The sequence below is a fragment of the Rhodnius prolixus genome, unplaced genomic scaffold, assembly GCF_049639745.1.
Source record: "Rhodnius prolixus isolate KJV_2025 unplaced genomic scaffold, Rpr scaffold_1, whole genome shotgun sequence".
NCBI lineage: Eukaryota > Metazoa > Arthropoda > Insecta > Hemiptera > Reduviidae > Rhodnius > Rhodnius prolixus.
In genome coordinates this window covers 62,339,832-62,360,538 of record NW_027411581.1, presented here as the reverse complement: position 1 = coordinate 62,360,538, position 20,707 = coordinate 62,339,832, and the positions used below count along the sequence as shown (strand labels likewise).

General features: G+C 33.7%; 1 protein-coding gene and 2 long non-coding RNA genes across 4 annotated transcripts in view; 1 reads left to right on the top strand and 2 right to left on the bottom strand.

Moving 5' to 3' along the window:
• Window positions 1–16,941, bottom strand: part of LOC141446069 (uncharacterized) — a 30,607-nt gene extending 13,666 nt beyond the window's left edge. The window contains exon 1 of the long non-coding RNA XR_012453467.1: window positions 1,207–16,941. This is a non-coding gene — a long non-coding RNA (uncharacterized lncRNA). The remainder of the gene's footprint in view (window positions 1–1,206) is intronic.
• The window catches only part of LOC141446066 (E3 ubiquitin-protein ligase znrf1), a 50,401-nt gene that overhangs the window by 19,489 nt on the left and 10,205 nt on the right, over window positions 1–20,707 (bottom strand). The gene's annotated exons all lie outside the window — the stretch shown is intronic.
• Window positions 1–20,707, top strand: part of LOC141446071 (uncharacterized) — a 42,583-nt gene that overhangs the window by 14,022 nt on the left and 7,854 nt on the right. For both annotated transcript variants that reach the window (XR_012453470.1, XR_012453469.1), the window contains exon 2: window positions 20,304–20,596. This is a non-coding gene — a long non-coding RNA (uncharacterized lncRNA). The remainder of the gene's footprint in view (window positions 1–20,303; window positions 20,597–20,707) is intronic.

The following is a 20,707-nucleotide window of genomic DNA, read 5'->3' as shown; positions in this document are numbered from 1 at the left end:
TTCGACTTGTACATTCATGTTTATTTGTGTATCCCTGATCGGTTTTGTATCTTCATCCATCAGCAGAGGGGAGATTATTCAGTTTTGGTGTAAAGATATCCCACTTCACTGTAGCTCTATCCTGCATATTTCATATCCAAAATGGATATTTCAGAAGAAAAAACCGTATCTTAAGTTTAAAGCGCTTTGCAATACTTTGCTTACCTAGCTAGAGAAGGGCTACGTACCTTTTCAGGAGGTGATTATTAAAAAATGTTATCACTTAATACGCGACAGTGAATACAATTAAAAGAAATAAGCAAATGTGGGTTAGGTTGGCAGTGCTGGGATAATAAATTCTGATTTTTAACTGAACTAGCACGCATTTATGTTGGTATCCCTGACCGGTTTAGGACCTCCATGCATCATCAGAGGCAGATAAATCAGTTTATTGAAGAGATTTTGACTTCACATATATGTTACCGTCTCCGCACTACACTTGCTGACTAAGTGAGGATGTATTTAATTCAAAATGTTTAATTTTTTTAAAGAAATTAATTAATGTTTTTACAATTAATTAACAATTACCCTAACACACATAAACAAATATGTAGCCTCCCTTACTTTGTCAGCAAGTGTAGTGCGGAGACTGTAACATATGTGAAGTAAAAAAAAAAAAAGCCTTTACAACTCACTGATAAAAAATCTACCTCTGATAATGGATGAAGATTCGAAACCAGCCAAGGATATGCCAGAAATGTGCGTGTTTGTCGGATCAAATCTGTAACTTGGGGGTCTTATACTTGGGGGGGGGGGTATGATTTCAATTAGATCTAAGCTTTATTCCCAAATTTATTAAATGTGCCTCAAGATTTGGTATACTTGTATGCAGGTAAAGGCTGCTATAAAGAAAACGGTCCAGAGCCAAGCTTCTTTCCACTTTATGTACCACGTGGCTTCCTAAACAGTAGACTTTCTTGTTCTTATTTTTTCCTCTGCCATTTTAAAAAATTACTTTTGCTAAAATATTAAAAGTAGATCTTTAAAAAGTAAAAAAAAATAAAAATAAAATTTTAAATTATTATTCAAAGCATATCCGGCGGAGATCTGTTAGTAATATATTACAAACAAACTTGAAATAAATGTTATATATTTTTTCCCCACTCGCTTATTCTTCCTGTCTTTTATAACCTCTAAAAAAAAAAAAAATTAATAAAAGTAGCTGACAGTGTTGAATATGAAGGACGTCTGGGGAAATGTAAACGTTCCTCAATGGGACGACCACACTCTGTAAAGCACACCACCGGTAGGTAGAGATAACCACCGCCTCGGATCTAGGATCCAACTGGCATGGAGAAGGGAGTTGAATCGATGTTTTGTACGCCCCTCTACAGGTACTCGGGGGTCTGTCATCTGGGTAGAGATCTCCCCGCTCGCCCGCCTCTGGAGGGTGGGAAAGTGGGTGGTTGGAGAAAGACCACGCTACTGCTTTTGGCTGGTAGTAACATTTACCGTTTATCTATTTTGAATACACAAAACGCCGATATATTTTTATCTATCATATAGAAGCCAAACAACGCTAGTTTTAAGTTTAATTTGTATTGCGCGTGTTTTACTAAATACAGAGAAAGTGTACAGAGATTTTAGGAGGAAAGCGGATACCATCACCAGTGCCTTAAAAAGAATCATCAAGGTCTATTGCAAGTAGAAGTCTAAAGGAAATACTGTTTATCTTTGCTGTTAAACTAAGTCTAAAGAAAAGACTGTTTATCTTTGCTGTTAAACTAAGTCTAAAGGAAAGACTGTTTATATTTCCTGTTAAACTAAGTCTAAAGGAGAGGCTGTTAATATTTGCTGTTAAACTAAGTAAGTCTAAAGGAAAGACTGTTTATCTTTGCTGTTAAACTAAGTCTAAAGGAGAGGCTGTTAATATTTGCTGTTAAACTAAGTAAGTCTAAAGGAAAGACTGTTTATCTTTGCTGTTAAAACTAAGTCTGAAGGAAAGACTGTTTATCTTTGCTGTTAAAACTAAGTCTAAAGGAAATACTGTTTATCTTTGCTGTTAAAACTAAGTCTAAAGGAATAACTGTTTATCTTTGCTGTTAAAACTAAGTCTAAAGGAACGACTGTTTATCTTTGCTGTTAAAATTAAGTCTAAAGGAATAACTGTTTATCTTTGCTGTTAAAACTAAGTCTAAAGGAAAGACTGTTTATCTTTGCTGTTAGAACTAAGTCTAAAGGAAAGACTGTTTATCTTTGCTGTTAGAACTAAGTCCAAAGGAAAGACTGTTTATCTTTGCTGTTAAAACTAAGTCTAAAGGAAAGACTGTTTATCTTTGCTGTTAAAACTAAGTCTAAAGGAAAGACTGTTTATCTTTGCTGTTAAAGTTAAGGAAAATTTAAATAATGTTAACGTCAGTTTTCCTCTACTTCCCGTACACAATAGATTTACGTCATATTAAAAAATATTTCATAAATTTTCAAAAAAAAAAAAGAAGCTTCTTATCAACTTCCGTTTTAAACATTTGTTTCTAGCGATGAAAGTATAAAAATCATTTAAAATCAAACTTATTTCTTGCATTTGTAACCTAGTTAATTACCCAATGAGAATTTCCTAATGGACAAGCCACTAGTAGGCGAGAATGTTTAAAGTAAAAGTTATTGCGGAAAAAAAAATAACTGATGCAATTACGTAAATAACAAGTATTTACTTATTTGGTATTTTGATTTTGTTGCTGTTAATTCATGAAGGATATTTTTTCTTCTCCCTTCAAAGTATTCAGGATTATTTCCTTTCTAATAAGGACTATTAAAATCGATTCAAGATAAATTATTTTTATTTTAAAGGCTACTTAAAAAGTAAAGCTTATAAACCGGATATCTCTGAAATTACGAAAGATAAAGTAAAATAGTCCTTTATTATAGTTAAGCTGAAAGTTAATTTACTTTCACTTATTTTACACTTATTTTGATTCTTTTTTCTTCAAAAAGTCTTTCAACTAAATAAAGAAAAATTAAAAAAAAAAACTGGTTGTATATCAATGGAACTACGAACTATTTCACAAACAATAATTTATCTACATTTTGAGAGAGAGAGAGAGAGAGAGAGAGAAACAAACAACAACAACAAACAGTATTATCAACATTCATATTCTTGCAGACAATCAACAATTTGCAAATAATGGGAAAAAAGCATTTGTTTTGCAAATTTAATATACTTTATATTTTAATTAAAATCACCTGTAACCCCGAGAAAAACCTGCTACGTCATAGGTTATACCCACACTACGCTAATTTTTTCTTACTTATTCGTAGTTTAATACTTTTTCGTAGGTGTTTATTATTTATTTTTTTGTGTAGACTCACATGACTTCCTCTTATTAAATTCTTATTATTTAAACACTAATAAATGCCTTTAAACTTCTATTTTCAACTCTCAACATTATACAGGATTGTAATACAATTCACACAATTGAAAAGATAATTTAGAGATATGCATATTTTCCTCAGGAAATCCCCTAAAACGAATTTTCCTACGATAAAATGATGGACGAGAAAATTGAAGGGATCATTTTTGGGGAAAATCACCAAATAAAGAATAAAAATAAAATAAAAGGCGAAGTGGAAATTTCAGCAGAAGGATGATCGATCATTGCTAAGTTATTGTCAGTTCTAATTGGAGGGGGGGGCACAAAATTGTTAAGAGTTATTTTCCGGGAAATTGCAAGAAATTGAAAAATTTAGATCCGCCATTTTCTAGAAATCAATATTTCAAACGCAGGGAATCTCTTTCTATTCGTTGATATGAAAATTTAAGAATACGTGCTTTAAAAAATACGCTATATTTTCCTTACTGTAAAAAAAAAAAAAAAAATCAACGCCCTTGACCGGGAATCGAACCCACTAACCCGAGCAATACGTCGTCTTAGCTTTGCGGGCCTCGCCTCTATAACCACTTGGTAATAAAATAATAAATTCAATGGAATGTTGAGGATAAATTCCGAGCAATTACATTATAAATAAAATAAATTACCCCCTCCAAATACAAAAAAACATTCAACTCATAGAAATCAAGTAATTCAGTGTAAGTTTAGCAATAATATAGAGTAAAACCGGAATTCAATAAAACACGATAAGTGATTAGAATCTAGAACAATCTATTTGTTCAGCTTAGCTTTAAAGTTCCAAGGTTTTTTGATTTTTTTTTACTGTTAATTTTATCTGCAGAGATATCGTGTTCAATAGATAATTGTTTGGTTGTAAGAATAGAGAGTCACCCATCAATAACAGTGAATTGTTTAGAAACATCACGTCATTACTATCCTAATAATTCCTAAACGATTACACTACTATAGTTTCTCAATATAGCACGCCCAGAGAGGAAGTGGTGGTGGTGGTGTTATCGTGACACGGAATTTCGAAACTGAATGGTTTTTTTTTTTTTTTTTTTTTTTTTTTTTGTCACCTGGAACAGGAGAGAAATGATCATCAAAGAGTTATGGAAGAAAATTATTTCTATTTTAAAGGGCGCCACGATAGCCGAGCGGTTAAGAGACTAGACCCGCACAGCTTAGATGTATTGTTGGTTTAGTAGGTTCAATTCCCGGCATCTAAACCTTGGATTTTATTTAATGTTTAATATGAGAACTTTATAGTGAAGTATGTTAGGCGGTTAAGAGACTAGACCCGCACAGCTTAGATGTATTGTTGGTTAAGTGGGTTCAATTCCCGGCATCTAAACCTTGGATTTTATTTAATGTTTAATATGAGAACTTTATAGTGAAGTATGTTAGGCGGTTAAGAGACTAGACCCGCACAGCTTAGATGTATTGTTGGTTTAGTAGGTTCAATTCCCGGCATCTAAACCTTGGATTTTATTTTAATGCATGAAAAAACAGGCCAAATTCGTCAAATTTAAGAAAGTGCTTACTTGTAACTCCGTACAATAATGTAAGTCTCAGGATATAAAGGTTTTTGTAAATATACGTCAATTAATCAAGACTTGATTAAAAAATTGATTTCCATCGTTTTCATTTTTTTTTTTGAGTTGATTCAAATTTTGTTTTTATTCTTCGAAGTGAGAAAATAAAGAAAAGCTGTTTAAGTGATTGTATTCTGTTTATATAAAAGCCAGCTCCACAAATAAATCCTCCACTCCATGAGAGAACATTTTTAGAATTTACTCCGAGTAATGCTATTGATTGAGGTTATCTTGTTACAAGGTTATTCTCACTATCTTATACGCACACATATATCAATACAATATAATCAAACAGCGTATAATGGCGGTATTTTGATAAGGAAAAGTTGCCTTAAAATTTCTTTACAATATGACTCAGAAATTTGGATAAAAAAAAAAGAAAAAAAGAAGAGGAATAAGATTTGGCACGATTTTATAAAAATGATGAGTAATGTGGAATTATTCAATTACGTATTCAGTTAAAAATAAGATCTTCTCCTACTTTTAGTAATGTTTATTAACGCGATAATATCTACAATTATTATTATTGGCATAATTTTTCTGACGTAAGAGGAAGTACATATATTCCGATCTAGTCTAAAGTTTCGAAATTGAGTTTTTTTTCACACCGTAAATATCCCGAGGATGGTGTAATGGTTACGAAGCGTGTATTTGTAAATGGGAGATGCCCAGTTCGAATCACACCGTGATTGATAAGATTCGACAAATTACTCCAAATGAGTGTATTTGGAGGGGATGTAATATAATATTTATAGATACACTCTACAGAATCTTATCATAATCATTATTAAAATATGGCAACGAGACGATTATGGGTGTATTTCCCCCCCCCTCTTAGCCATAAAAATAATGTTTTCAATACAAAATAAAATAATCAAAAATAAAGGTTAAGTTCACATGATACTAAAACACATCAATCAATTATAAACCTTGTCCTCTACAAGACATAACCTTATAATTTACTCAAAATATACACTAAAAGATTAAGATCTAGGCTGAATAATTTGCAAATTATAAGGGTGGCGGGAAGGGGTCACAAATCGACACAGAACTTTGTGCCGACCTCATTTTTAACCAGGTCAAGCTGAGCTTTAACTCAAGTCAGCGGTGTACTGGTTACTGGGCTAACGATTCATTGATACCATCACCATTACAGAGTTTGGGATTTAAACGCTAATCGCAGAGGATACCTGCCATCCCCATATGGTCTTGGAGATGTTTTTTTTTTTTTTTTAAGTAGCCATTTTTTAATTCTTGTGAAAGTCAAAAATTAAGCGGTGACCACTCACATGACTTTATCTTACTAAAATTCATGATTTTTCTAACTTGGACGTTTTTTTTTTTAAACATATTTTATTATTATTACTAACAATAAATTAAACAACTGCATCGAAATGACACCTACTCCCCCCCATTCGTCCTCAAAATGTCTAAATAAGTTTTTTAACTAGAAAACTGATTCGAAAATATGTTACAGGTATTTTCGAATAAACTGAGTAATGTCAAATAACCATTTAGCGTAGAATAACTTCCTGTGGAGTGAGTTCGATATATTGTGCTGCAGCTTTTTTTGGGTTTACCTAGTTCACATACATACAGATAAATTTTCTTTAAAAAAAAATCACTTTTTCTCACTCAGATAAACGCCATTCCTGTACTACAAAACACGAAATTCAATATGGTCGTCATTCTTTATTTACGTAGTTTTTTTTAAAAAAAAGAAAAAGTAAAATGGAAAATAGTCCTAACCCAAATAAAAACAGTAAATGAAAATAAAATTTAATATCAAATGTGTACATAAAACTCTCGATTACATAATATTATTATTGTGCGATAAGAATTTTGACAGTGAACAATACACACCACTTCTGTGACGTATTTTGATGAAAGATTAATCTAAGTTAAAAAAAATAGAATATATAATAAAGTAAAAAAAAAACTGTAAGGCAAAAATATACAAAATTCTAAATTTAATCATAAATACGTAATATACTGAGCACAAAAAAATGGATACATCGATTACATAAACTGAAGGTGTGGGACATTTAATATGTTCAGGGGACGAAGTAAATACTCCACCATAATGGCAGTGAAGAAGAGTAAATAATAATTGAATAAATATTAATTAAATTATATAATATAGTATATGTAATATGAGCTCCCATCATCATATTTAATAACAGTAATATTGTAGAACACGATCAATATAGAACTTGATCATCCACAGATAGTATATCAAGTGAGCAGTGTAAATATTTAATGCAAATATTTCTGTCGTAATATGGAGAATACAAATTTGGTCTATACTAACTTATTTTATCTCTTTCTTTAAAACGCCACGATAGCCGAGCGGTTAAAGAGGCTAGACCCGCAATGCTAAGATGTATTGTTGGTTTAGTGGGTTCGATTCCCCCCGGTCTCTAGGTCTAGGATTTTTATTTAATCGTTAATATGAGAACTTTATAGTAAAGTATGTTTTGGCGGTTATAGGCTTGACCCGCAATGCTAAGATGATTGTTGGATTAGTGGGTTCGATTCCCCCCGGTCCTTGTCTCTAGGCCTTGGATTTTATTTAATCGTTAATATGAGAACTTTACAGTAAAGTATGTTTTGGCGGTGATAGGCTTGACCCGCAATGCTAAGATGATTGTTGGTTTAGTGGGTTCGATTCCCCCCGGTCTCTGTCTCTAGGCCTTGGATTTTATTTAATGGTTAATATGAGAACTTTATAGTAAAGTATGTTTTGGCGGTTATAGGCTTGACCCGCAATGCTAAGATGATTGTTGGTTTAGTGGGTTCGATTCCCCCCGGTCTCTGTCTCTAGGCCTTGGATTTTATTTAATCGTTAATATGAGAACTTTATAGTAAAGTATGTTTTGGCGGTGATAGGCTTGACCCGCAATGCTAAGATGATTGTTGGTTTAGTGGGTTCGATTCCCCCCGGTCTCTGTCTCTAGGCCTTGGATTTTATTTAATGGTTAATATGAGAACTTTATAGTAAAGTATGTTTTGGCGGTTATAGGCTTGACCCGCAATGCTAAGATGATTGTTGGTTTAGTGGGTTCGATTCCCCCCGGTCCTTGTCTCTAGGCCTTGGATTTTATTTAATCGTTAATATGAGAACTTTACAGTAAAGTATGTTTTGGCGGTTATAGGCTTGACCCGCAATGCTAAGATGATTGTTGGTTTAGTGGGTTCGATTCCCCCCGGTCTCTGTCTCTAGGCCTTGGATTTTATTTAATCGTTAATATGAGAACTTTATAGTAAAGTATGTTTTGGCGGTTATAGGCTAGACCCGCAATGCTAAGATGTATTGTTGGTTTAGTGGGTTCGATTCCCCCGGTCTTAGGCCTTGCATTTTTATTTAATGGTTAATATAAGAAATGTATAGTAAAGTATGTTTGTTAATCACCTCCGTCCATGACACCTAATTTGGTAGTTGGACGTAAAGCCCGCCTGAAAAAATAGGTAATTACTTTACTTTACTGTCGTAATATGGAGAATAAAATTTGGTCCATACTAACTTCTTTTATCTCTTTCCTTAAAAGACAAATTTTCAATGACAAAAAAATAAACAAATCCTCCCCAAATTTTGTTTTCATTAAATAAATTAACTTTCCAATTTTTCGAAAATTTATTTTAGTAAATTAAGAAATTTTAAAAATTCTAAAGCACAAGTTTTTAGTTTGTTGGGAACCAAACAAGCACTACTCAACCTTCTCTCTCTCTCTCTCATCGATTTACCATCATTGCGATTTTCGATTCTCTCTCTCTCTCATCGATTTATGTTTATTGCGATTTTCAATTTTCTCTCTCACTCTCAGAATGAAAAATGAATCACCAAAAATGAAAAAAATCGCAGTGACTCGAAAACTTTAAATATCGATTTGTGGTCTCCTCCCCTATAGGGAACTCGGCTGCAACAGAGATCGAAATTCCTTATCAGGAAATACTATTTCACTGAATGGGTTTTCCAATGATTTGATTTTTTTTTTTTGAGATTAACAGGAAAATGATGGCTCAAAAAGAAAATTGCGTCATTTCTGGGGAAGGGTGCAAGAGATTGCTCAATTCTTACGTCATTTCAGGTTAAAGAACTTGTTAAATGCTTCTTCGGGAGCACTTCGGGATTCGTATTACATCAGTAACATGAAACTGGATTGAGTTGGTGAATGGCAGGCTTTCTATTTTAAATGAAATTTAAATAAAATGTGGACCAATATATTTTGGTATATTTATTCTCTCTTAATAACTACGAAGTAAGAGGAAGTATTGGAACAGGGTCGTGATGATTTTCAATTTTGTGGTTAAACAGGAAACAGGAAATAATTTTTTTTTGTTTCTGTTTTTTTTACGGGAAGTTAAAAATTTGATATTTCAAATCGATGCCACCATGAGAATCCAGGAATCTGTTATCTTCCGATAGAGCGTAATTAGCTGTGGTTAGATATGGCGCAGAAAGCTTGCGGTTTGTGGCCGACATAGAGGACATGAAGTGGCTAGCATGGATTCCACACTGTGTACTTCCTGTCTTAGAATCTGTGATAAAAGAGACACAGTATTGTGTGTGTGTTTTTTTGGCCCCTGCAAGAATTCTTCTTATAGGGAACAGATAGTAAGATGCTGAGACCTCCTAGCGGGGGGAAAAGTTTGGACCAGTGTAACTTCTTCAGAATCTTTGGCACCCTTATAAAGGTATCCCCAGCCAACCAACACGAACAACACTCAATCAAAACTGACCCCTACACATGCCTGCAAAGATAAATGAAACAATAATTTGGGTTTAGCAAATCCACAGGCAGACTCTAGCTCATCATTCATTCACAGACGCCTGTGGGTTGTGTAGTGTTATCTTTTATGTAAATGAGATTAGCCAATAGTTTAGACACGGTAATTTATTTACAAATTAACTAAGGACTAAGGAAATTAGAGTTTTTAAAAACATTTTGAAATAACCAATGGAAATGCTAGAAAAAAAATACGATCAAGATAATTGGCTAACAGTTAATTACAACAAAAATTAGGCGCCTTAATTTTTTTCAATTTCGAATTCTAAGCTTTTCTGCAGCCAATAAGGGCTCTTAGATCGTAATGAATCTTATCTTTATGAACCACTCCCCCCCCCCTTTCCAATCTAAAATAATTACAGTAAATTGCTTTTAATTATGTAATCAATTAGAATGTAAAACATACAAGTGCAGATGAGAAATAAGGCATAGGAATCACTTGTAATAGAAGATCGTTGCTCCTCCTCCAATAGGATTTAAGAAGAATGGGGAGGTTTTCTAAGGAAACGTCTGATTGGCCAAGGTTTATTATAGATACAAGTCTGTTCGGCACAAAACAGGATATATAAATCATAAAAATGTTAATAGTAAAGTAAGAACTTCCGCCTCCTCTTCTCTACAACCAGTTGGACGTGTTAAGCCCCGCCAGAGGGGGGGGGGGATAGGTGATTAATATTTTTTTCTTTTCAACTTATATACATCTTGAGTAAATACTCTTATGTTTGGAGAATTCACATCGTGTAAAAGATGTATTTTGTAACTGCAGCTAGCCATAGGTCTAATAGTGGGAGAAGGACTGTTTATTTCATCTTCAAGGTAGATTTGTTTTTGGTTTCAAAATTATGGAAAGATTTCCGTGCTATTTCTTGAAACTTCAAAAATTAAGTAAAATAAATAAAAAATATATTTTATACATTGATTTTATAAACGTTAGCTAAATACCGTTTGAACAAACACACGTTATCAGAGGAGGTGGTAGATAAAGAATGACTAGTAAGGGGTCATTGAAGGTTCAGTGACACCGGTCCGATACTTTCGAGGGTGGCACCAGAGGAGGAGGAGGATCTACCTTCGCCATTGACCCTGGAGTAAGACAGTTTTCTATCCTCCTGAGAAAGAGAGAGAGAGAGAGAGAGAGAGAGAGAGAGAGAGAGACTTTTAACCAAAAAACTTTCATTTTACTCGTCTGAAATGGCAATTATTTTTTCATCCTATTGAACCGATGAATCAGTCACCAAAAAGAATGAACAACAATAAATAAAGGAAGTTGGCAGCAACCTTATAGACCAAACCACTTCCGACCGGAAGTGCCACTAAATAAGATTTTCCAGGTTTTTTTTTTTTAAAGAAAATTCTGGAAAACAACTTCCAAAAATCTGGATCCATAATTTTCTCCCAAGAAAAATCGCTGGTTTAGACCGTCCTGAAGTAGAGAAAAAAGTTAAGCTTGTCTCTAACGTTTCATTTATTCGTAAACTTCTGGTAGCATTTCCTGTATTATTAAATTAATTAGAATTTAAATGCAATAAGTTATTGGTTAGTTATAGCTTTTTTCTTTTTTTTTTTTTTGCACAAAAGCAATTAAAAGAAAATTTTATTATGCAAATTACGTTAAGAGAAAAACTCATGAGAGAGATTTTCCCATCAGACATCCAAGGTTTTCCTCTTTTTCTACAGCAGAATTCATTTAATGAAAATTAAAAAAAAAAAAATGCCAAGTTTTTATCAACAGATAACAACTTTCCTTCCATCTTATTCAAGTAAAAGTCTTTAAGAAAAATGTTAAAAATTCAATTTAATTTATTTAATTTTTGGAACTTTTAATTAACATTTAGACTTTCTTAGAGTGTAACAACAATTAAGTTCAGCGAAGTGGGGGAAACTCGTCTAAAGCTCCTCTTTTATCCGATTTTTAAGAAGCCGTTCGACGAAGAGAGCCTCCTTATCTTCCTCCTTCCATCTTCTTAGACAGTGTCTTCTTTAAGAAATGTATTTTCAATTATCAGACTGCTTTATCTTTTATTTTATTTAGAGTTACTTTCCTGCCTTATACTTTTATTAACTAGGGTGGAAAATGTTGAGTATCAAATTACAGAAATCATTTAGTACTTAAGTATAACATGCTGCCTTATATTCTCTAAAAGGCACTTTATAAGGCGGACAGAAGACCTACTCATTTTCTCTCGCTTAAACTCATTACTATAAATTTCCTTTATAGATCTGAGAAACACGAAATATGTCTACCAAGATTAATTAAAATCATTAGAACTGTTTTCGAGAAAATAGAAATTTCAGTGAAATGAGAGAACTTCCGGTTAATGGTTCATTGTGCACCTGACAGAACACCGGAAAGGAAGAATGGACTAGCCACTTCCTCTGAGATCTTGGTAGCCGTGCTTGTAGCTGAGGCTAACTACCCTAAACATTCACCCTTTATACTATAATAGGGCCTGTGCAGAGGTAGTCGATGTGTGTGCAACTATTTGGGGCTTAGCGTACCCACAGGCAAAGTAAGTAAAGTAATGCCTATTTTTTTGTCAGGCAGCTGCCAAATTAAGAGTAGTAAGTAGACTGAAGCGACTAACAAACATACTTTACTACAAAAGTTCTCATATTAACCATTAAATAAAATCCAAGGCCTAGACCGGGGGAATCGAACCCACTAAACCAACAATACATCTTAGCATTGCGGGTCTAGCCTATAACCGCCAAACATACTTTACTATAAAGTTCTCATATTAACCATTAAATAAAATCCAAGGTCTAGACCGAGGATCGAACCCACTAAACCAACAATACATCTTAGCTTTGCGGGTCTAGTCTCTTAACCGCACGGCTATCGTGGCGCCTAATTTTTTTGGATACAATCTGTAGTTCTGTAAAGCTGAAGTACGATTCAATATCAACATTTTATTCCATACATTTCAAAAGAGTTTTAAAAAAACAAATATAAATTCTTTAATTAGTTACAAAAAAAAAAAAAATGAACCTAAAAACGGTGACTTAGATAAACTGAACTTATTTATTAACTTTATTTCAAACAGTCAATAACACTTTTTATTTCCAAACTAAACTTAGAATTACCCGCGAAACTTATTGAGCTCAAATTAGCTAACCACGGATCAACTGTAACTATTAACCCCACCCCAAAATCAGTAAACTATGATTTACTGTTATTAAAAGAATTCCATAAATGACGGAGCTAGTTGTGTTTGGTGCAACAACACGCATCTTTTATACTCATCAAAAATTGATGTGCGGCAAAATTTATCAGTATTTCGCTCCAGTACACTTATTGAAAATATTCCCAATATATCACAAGCAAACTTTCCATTCAGACGCCACTGCAAAGCTCTTTTTCCTTCTAACTTCCGTTATGATTTCACTTCCGCCGTTGCTTCACTTTCTCGTTAATATATGGGGCACATATAACGCCAAGGAAAGAGCAAAATATTTACTTACATCTTAAAAATTTACAAAAAATAAATACTTAAGGGATCTTAAAACGTGCTTAGCAAATATGAGAAAACTATGATAATGCTGGAGAAAACTGTGATAATTCTGGAGAAAACTATGATAATTCTGGAGATAAACTTTAAATCGTAGATTTGACAAGATCATTACTAATTCATCTCCATGTACGCGTTTTTCTTTTTTGTTTTTCGTTTTTCTTGAGATATTTTGCAAACACAAGAAGCTTTTTTTTTTGGAAAATCACTTTTCTGAAGAGGGGGGACCCACCAAAATGGTTTATCTTAATGAAAACTTAATTGAGAAAATTAGGCATAATCTCCATACTTCTCTTAACGAATACGAGGGAAAAGGGAGATTATTTTGCAGATTATCTTTTATCAAGTAAGCAGGTAGGAGAGAATTCCAGAGCAGAACACTATCCAAGATTAGCTAGCCTTCAGCATAGTGGAGCAGCTAGTTTGTTCCAATGTTAAAGAAAACTTCCAGAAAGAGAGAGAGAACTGGATGGCATGCTTAGCCGCAGTAGGACATAGAGTCACGCACCACCGACCGCCTCCACGGTCGCCGCCATGTTCCTATCACAATGCCTCCCAGACTCTTTAGAATGAAATAAATTTCTTGTGGGGTTCTCCCAAAAAAATAATAATACCAATCTGATTTTGTTTAATTCAAACATAAATAAAAGAAAAAATATCCTTATTTGAATAAAGGAACAACCCCCTCCCCCCCAAAAAAACCTTTGAAATGAAGGAGAGTATTACGAGAAATTTAATACAATAATCCATATAAATAATCCCTTACTACAGGGGGGTCTTCAACCTTGGTCTCGCTTAAAAACCCCTGGGGTTCCACCAAGTGATCACTATTTGCTCAGCCAAAATGCACGTAGATTAAATACAAGATACAAGAATAATTTTGTGAATTTGAGTAGGGGAGAGGGAAACCTTTAATGAACAATTTTATCTGCTACTCAAACATGAGGTTCCTTCCGAAGAGAACCATAGAGCTCTAAGGGTTGCTATAAAAGTTGAAAACCTCGTGCCTTACAAAAATTCTAAAAGGAGACCCTTAGAGGAGCATTTCAGATCCTACCTAAGAAAGGCATTTTTCCTGGATAAGTTTTTTTTTTTAAATTATTTAAGGCGCGTCAACATCTAAGGTTATTGGCGCCCGGAGCTTTTTTCAGGGCACTGCCGGCCTTCCGACTGTGATCTCTTGTAACAAACCGAACTGTCCATAACCGGAAGAAGAAGCTCCTAGGAAGAGAAAATCTAAGAGTCAGCAGCTGGATCCTGGATAAATGTTTTTTAAATTAATCTAAACGTGGAGGGGGGGTTAAACAGGAAATACATTTACTTTCAACATACACGTGCGAAAAATACACGATACGAAAAAAACTGTAAAGATCAAAAAAGTTTTCTTAGAGTAAAGAGAAAATAAACTCAAGATAATATCTTTACTAAGTTAGTAGATAATAATTGAACTAATAATTATATATTAATTTTATCAAATTAAATGCTTTAAGAAGTACGCACATAGTTGAATGTACGATAGCAGCCCGGATAGAACAACCATTTTATAAACACCTAGACAGGAAAGCGCTAGAGTATATAATACGGAAATTAACGATTCTACCAAAAAATTTATTAAAAATAAAATTTCCTAATTTTCATTTTACCCAACTTTTATAAACTATGAAAAAATTTCCCCCGACTTTTGCGTCACAAAATATTTTTCCCAACGAGATGATTAAAAGTGGAAAACAGGATGGTTTAATTACAAAGGGCACGAGAGAGACTGGACGATGGAGGAAGAGGAGGGATGAAATATTATAGCACACCAGTTTAAATAGATTAGGCTATTTACCTCTTCTGTTCACAGGTTTTAATGGAAATGCACATTGTTTTTTACCCAAAGGGGTTTAGGGTACTGCACTAAATGGTTGTTTGAATCAATTAAACAAAAAACCATATCTCCCTACCTAATAATAGGGTTTAAAATGAACCGATAATTTTAAGTATTTATTAAAAAATCGTACTGATGAATTTTGTATATTTTGAATTTAAAATTTTAGCGTACATAACAAAAGACTCTATATATCTTCTGTTACTGCGACCTATTTGGTCATACGGCCCATCGAAGTATGGGGGATCGACTAAGCGTTCCAAAACTCACTACGCCTCCAGACATTATAGTCCAAAAATACTTTGAAATCTTCCTAACGCTCCGTTCTATGTATCTAACCTCACACTATCCATAATGACCTCAAAAACATCATCCATAGTGACCTCAAAAACATCCCTTTCATTACAGATCTTGCTAAAACTCGTTTCTTCAACTTTCATTCCACTCAACCTAACTTACATCAGCTCAACCTAACGCCCTCTCATAGAACACCTATCTTCCTCCACATTACCAGGTAATCCTCTAAGGAGATTGAAGAGAAGATAATGGCCTCGTGATCTTCTCTTATCGTGAGAGCAAAGCACGTTACTGGAAAAGCACACCACTAGGTGCCTTCTCCACTCATGATTTTCTTTTATTTCTCTTTTCTTTCACCATATTTGCTTGTTGCAACAACTGTTGCAGTGGTAAATTACAATAAAAGATTTTAAAAAAAAATTTTAGAATAGCAAAACTTATACTGATATTGAAAGTCTTTAAGTAGTAAATAAGAATCTCTTTTATTGCCCTTATTTAAATTCTGAGGGCCAGAATATGAACGTACAAGTGTTGAAGGGCCACATAAATCCCTAAATCCTCCAAATGCCCTATATATGCCCTCATAAAATAATTTATTATAAAATTATTATTATATTATTTATTTATAAAACTTAAAGAGATATACTTATCTCACTTAGGAAATACACTTAGAAGTTTTTGGTTAAGAAAAAATATGATTGGCTCTAATTAAAAGAGGGAACCTTTCTGCCTTCTTCCATTATCGAGATCTCCTCCAATAATCGAACATGCCACTCAGATCGTAGAGCTTCCGCCAAATTTTTTTTTTGGGGGGGGGGGGTGAGACATCAATTGCGGCCTTTATTAGGCCTTGGTACAGGGGGTCTAATTTTCGAAATGGAGCCCACCCACTTCTAGAAACTTTTATTTTGGGTTCCTTGGGTCCCAAAAAATAATAATAATAATTTTTACAAAACTTGGTTTTATCTTTCTGTAGTTTAGCTTTAACTCCAAAGTACGGACAAATCACCAGCAAGGCCAAATTGTTTTTATTTAATTTAGGACATGACGATAAGATTTTTTTTTGGATAAAATTAGCCAACAGGAAGTGACAATTTAGTAAATCGATTAATCAGTTATTAAGTTTTCCTCAAAATCGATTTTTTTTCCAATTATTTTTGAACCAGGTAGTTCTCTGCAACTTTGACTTGGATTATTAAGGAGCACTTCTAGTGACGCTTGCCTCCAAAAAAAAAAAAAAAAAAAGGTGCTATTTCCGACATGGACATGGACTTACCACCACCTATTAATTATTAATTATCAGGATTATATATTAAACAAAATGTCTAGTTTTTAAGAAAAATTGCCTATACCGGAAGTATCACATTTCTGCAGACTAAAATTATGCCTTTAAAGTCACTGCTATTTTATTGGTGCAAATTGTACTTATATCGTAAATTAAATTACGGAAACCAACTCACTAACAGCAATTTCGACAGCTTCCGTTTTTTTTTTTTTTAAATTAAAAATTAATTTAAAACTTACTTGAATCCTTTCTAACATAACGTGGGATCGAAGTTCTCCTAGTGACGCTGAATTCACGAGAACCATTTAGACTTAGATCACTGAACCTCCTATAAATACTCATCTTATAACATACGACTGACTTTATGGTCTCTCAACAAAAAAAAAATACTATTACTCCAACTGGAGAGTTGCTACTCTTCGGCCAGCATCCAACATATGTATAAATTGAGTAAACTGATTCTCTGACTAAATGGACTACAAGAATTTATTTATAGACACAGGAAACATCATCTCGGCGCAGAGTAGGGAATTAGTTCACGCACATACATACGCACGAACGTAGTACTCACATTTAGTGCAACAAATGGTGTCAAAAAAAAAAAATTTAATGGCTTGTAAAAAGTAAATGATTAATGATTCTACCACCTGGCAAGGCTCTTCACTTCCACTAACAAGATGGGCCAAACATTCCGCATCAATAACACGATTTCAAATTGATTACGCAATAAATAAATAAATAAATAAAAAGTTGAAAACTCACACTAAAATGTTCTAGTATTAATATTTTGCAACAAATCTAACAATTTATTTTTTTGAATTCTATATTTCAATCTATATTTTACGATATCTTCTAGGCCACTTGGAGTAGAATACACATCTACTATGGACATACAAGCACGACAGAAGATGAAGTAGAGCATCAATTCATTTTTTTGAGGAGAGAGAGATGATTTCCGTGAAAAATTTAATTAAAGATCCATCTAACTGTAATCCATTAAGATAAAAAGGTCGCAGAAATGTGCTTATTTACTGAATGGCTACGAAATTTTAACTAGAGCAAGTTATAAAAATAAAAAATAGATAAATTAAAATTTATAAACTGACCCCTTCCGTACTCTCTACTAGATATCTCTATTTATACATAGCTGGGGCGCCACGATAGCCGAGCGGTTAAGATACTAGACCCGCAATGCTAAGATGTATTGTTGGTTTAGTGGGTTCGATTCACCCTGGTCAAAGCGTTGGATTTTATTTAATGGTTAATATGAGAACTTTGTAGTAAAGTATGTTAGGCGGTTATAGGCTAGACCCGCAACGCTAAGATGTATTGTTGGTTTAGTGGGTTCGATTCCCCTGCCTTAGGCCTTGAATTTTATTTAATGGTTAATATGAGAAATTTATAGTAAAGTATGTTGGGCGGTTATAGGCTAGACCCGCAACACTAAGATGTATTGTTGGTTTAGTGGGTTCGATTCCCCCGGTCTCTATGCCTTGGATTTTATTTAATGGTTAATAAAAGGAAATTTACAGTAAAGTATGTTTGCTAGTCACCTAATTGGTAGTTGGACGTAAAGCCAGCCTGTAAAAATAAGCAATTACTTTACTTTTACTTTACTTAATTATACATAGCCATTACTTCTTCAGATTTACAACTGCTAACCTTAATACACTCTCTCTCACCCAAAGGGGGAGCTGTAACTTACGTAAGGAGTGGTGATGGAAATGTTATCGTACTAATTGACTTGGAATATTTGGCTTTCATTCCCCTTTGTAACAAACATTCTGTTGCCCTTTTTTGGGCATCCTCAACCAGGGGACATTAGCGTCTCCCAGTTTTCATTATTCCCCAAAAATTTGATGTCAATCTGCCTTTGATATAATACATTCTTTGAACTAAAAAAAAGTCTTAGAAATTAAACTGGTTGAATGAGCTTACAAGATGATATTGCTTTAATTTAATTTAGCAAAAGATTTAGTAAACTGTAAAATTAAACTAAGAAGACTTGACTTTTGCAAGCTTAATTAAGAAACATACTTCGTTTCAATTTTCAAGCTCACTACCAAAAAAAAAAAAAAAAAAAAAAAAGTTCAGAACATTGAAATGACGTCAATTGCTAATTTTATAAAGTGTTTCTATTCTTAAAAACTTATTATATTATGTCTTTACAAGGCCGTGCATAACCTTCCTCTACATACCGACAGAAATTAGAAAGGTTTCCGCCTTTCAATTTAACCTAATCCAATAAAGAATAATTTAATTAGCATATGGTGAAAAAAAAGATTGGTAAAAAACTGTAGAAAGTACTGAAAGGGATCAATTAATGAGAGGACATGTAGCCACAGCCATCTTAATAGTAGTTTTTAAATGTCAACATGTTCAAACCATTCCTATCTCTAGTTTAGGGAATAAGAAAAAGCAAAATTTAATACTAATATGGTCTTTAGAAAAGGTGGTATAAGGGGTGCAATTTCAGAGAAAGTCATGACCCAAAAAAATTTCAACCCTCAATATCTTCACAATTTATGGGGCTGTAGACAAAAAAAAACTATAGCTTATTAGTGAGAAAAGTACAGTGTATAAGTGAACAAAATTTCTTACTAATATGTTGTTCGCAGAGAGAGTTGATATAGCGGGCGTAATTTCAGTGAAAGTCATGACCCAAAAAAATTTCAACCCTCAATATCTTCACAATTTATGGGGCTGTAGACAAAAAAAAAACTATAGCTTATTACTGAGAAAAGTACAGTGTATAAGTGTACAAAATTTCTTACTAATATGTTGTTCGCAGAGGGAGTTGATATAGCGGGCGTAATTTCAGTGAAAGTCATGACCCAAAAAAATTTCAACCCTCAATATCTTCACAATTTATGGGGCTGTAGACAAAAAAAAACTATAGCTTATTACTGAGAAAAGTACAGTGTATATGTGTACAAAATTTCTTACTAATATGTTGTTCGCAGAGGGAGTTGATATAGCGGGCGTAATTTCAGTGAAAGTCATGACCCAAAAAAATTTCAACCCTCAATATCTTCACAATTTATGGGGCTGTAGACAAAAAAAAACTATAGCTTATTACTGAGAAAAGTACAGTGTATAAGTGTACAAAATTTCTTACTAATATGTTGTTCGCAGAGGGAGTTGATATAGCGGGCGTAATTTCAGAGAAAGTCATGACCCAAAAAAATTTCAACCCTCAATATCTTCACAATTTATGGGGCTGTAGACAAAAAAAAACTATAGCTTATTGCTGAGAAAAGTACAGTGTATAAGTGAACAAAATTTCTTACTAATATGTTGTTCGCAGAGGGAGTTGATATAGCGGGCGTAATTTCAGTGAAAGTCATGACCCAAAAAAATTTCAACCCTCAATATCTTCACAATTTATGGGGCTGTAGACAAAAAAAAACTATAGCTTATTGCTGAGAAAAGTACAGTGTATATGTGTACAAAATTTCTTACTAATATGTTGTTCGCAGAGGGAGTTGATATAGCGGGCGTAATTTCAGAGAAAGTCATGACCCAAAAAAATTTCAACCCTCAATATCACAGTGTAAATCAAGACAATAATAAAATTAGTATTCGTTGTTCGCAGATGAATAAGGACTTCGATCACCTTGACAGAGAATAGACACAGCCAGGCTCCTAGATGTGGAGTTGCGGATATCTGGGAGCTTAAGAAACGATCGAGGTGATTTCTGTTGGCATCTTGGCGCAACGTCCTCATTCTGATCGAACTGCTAAATTTCTGCTAAGAGGATAAACCACGAGAGAAGGCCCACACTATCAGGACATTTCAGCTGTGCTATTAGATACTAACAAGACAAGGTTTCCTTGGAATCTAAGTTGAATCTGCTGAAAAAGTTTGCTCAATATTTTCTGGACAAGGTAGACCCACATTTACTTTCTTTCTTTTTTTCAGCCCAGCGCCTGATTTATCATCTCTCGCGATGTCTTGAGCAAATCAATAACAATGATGCTTTATTATAAAATATAAGG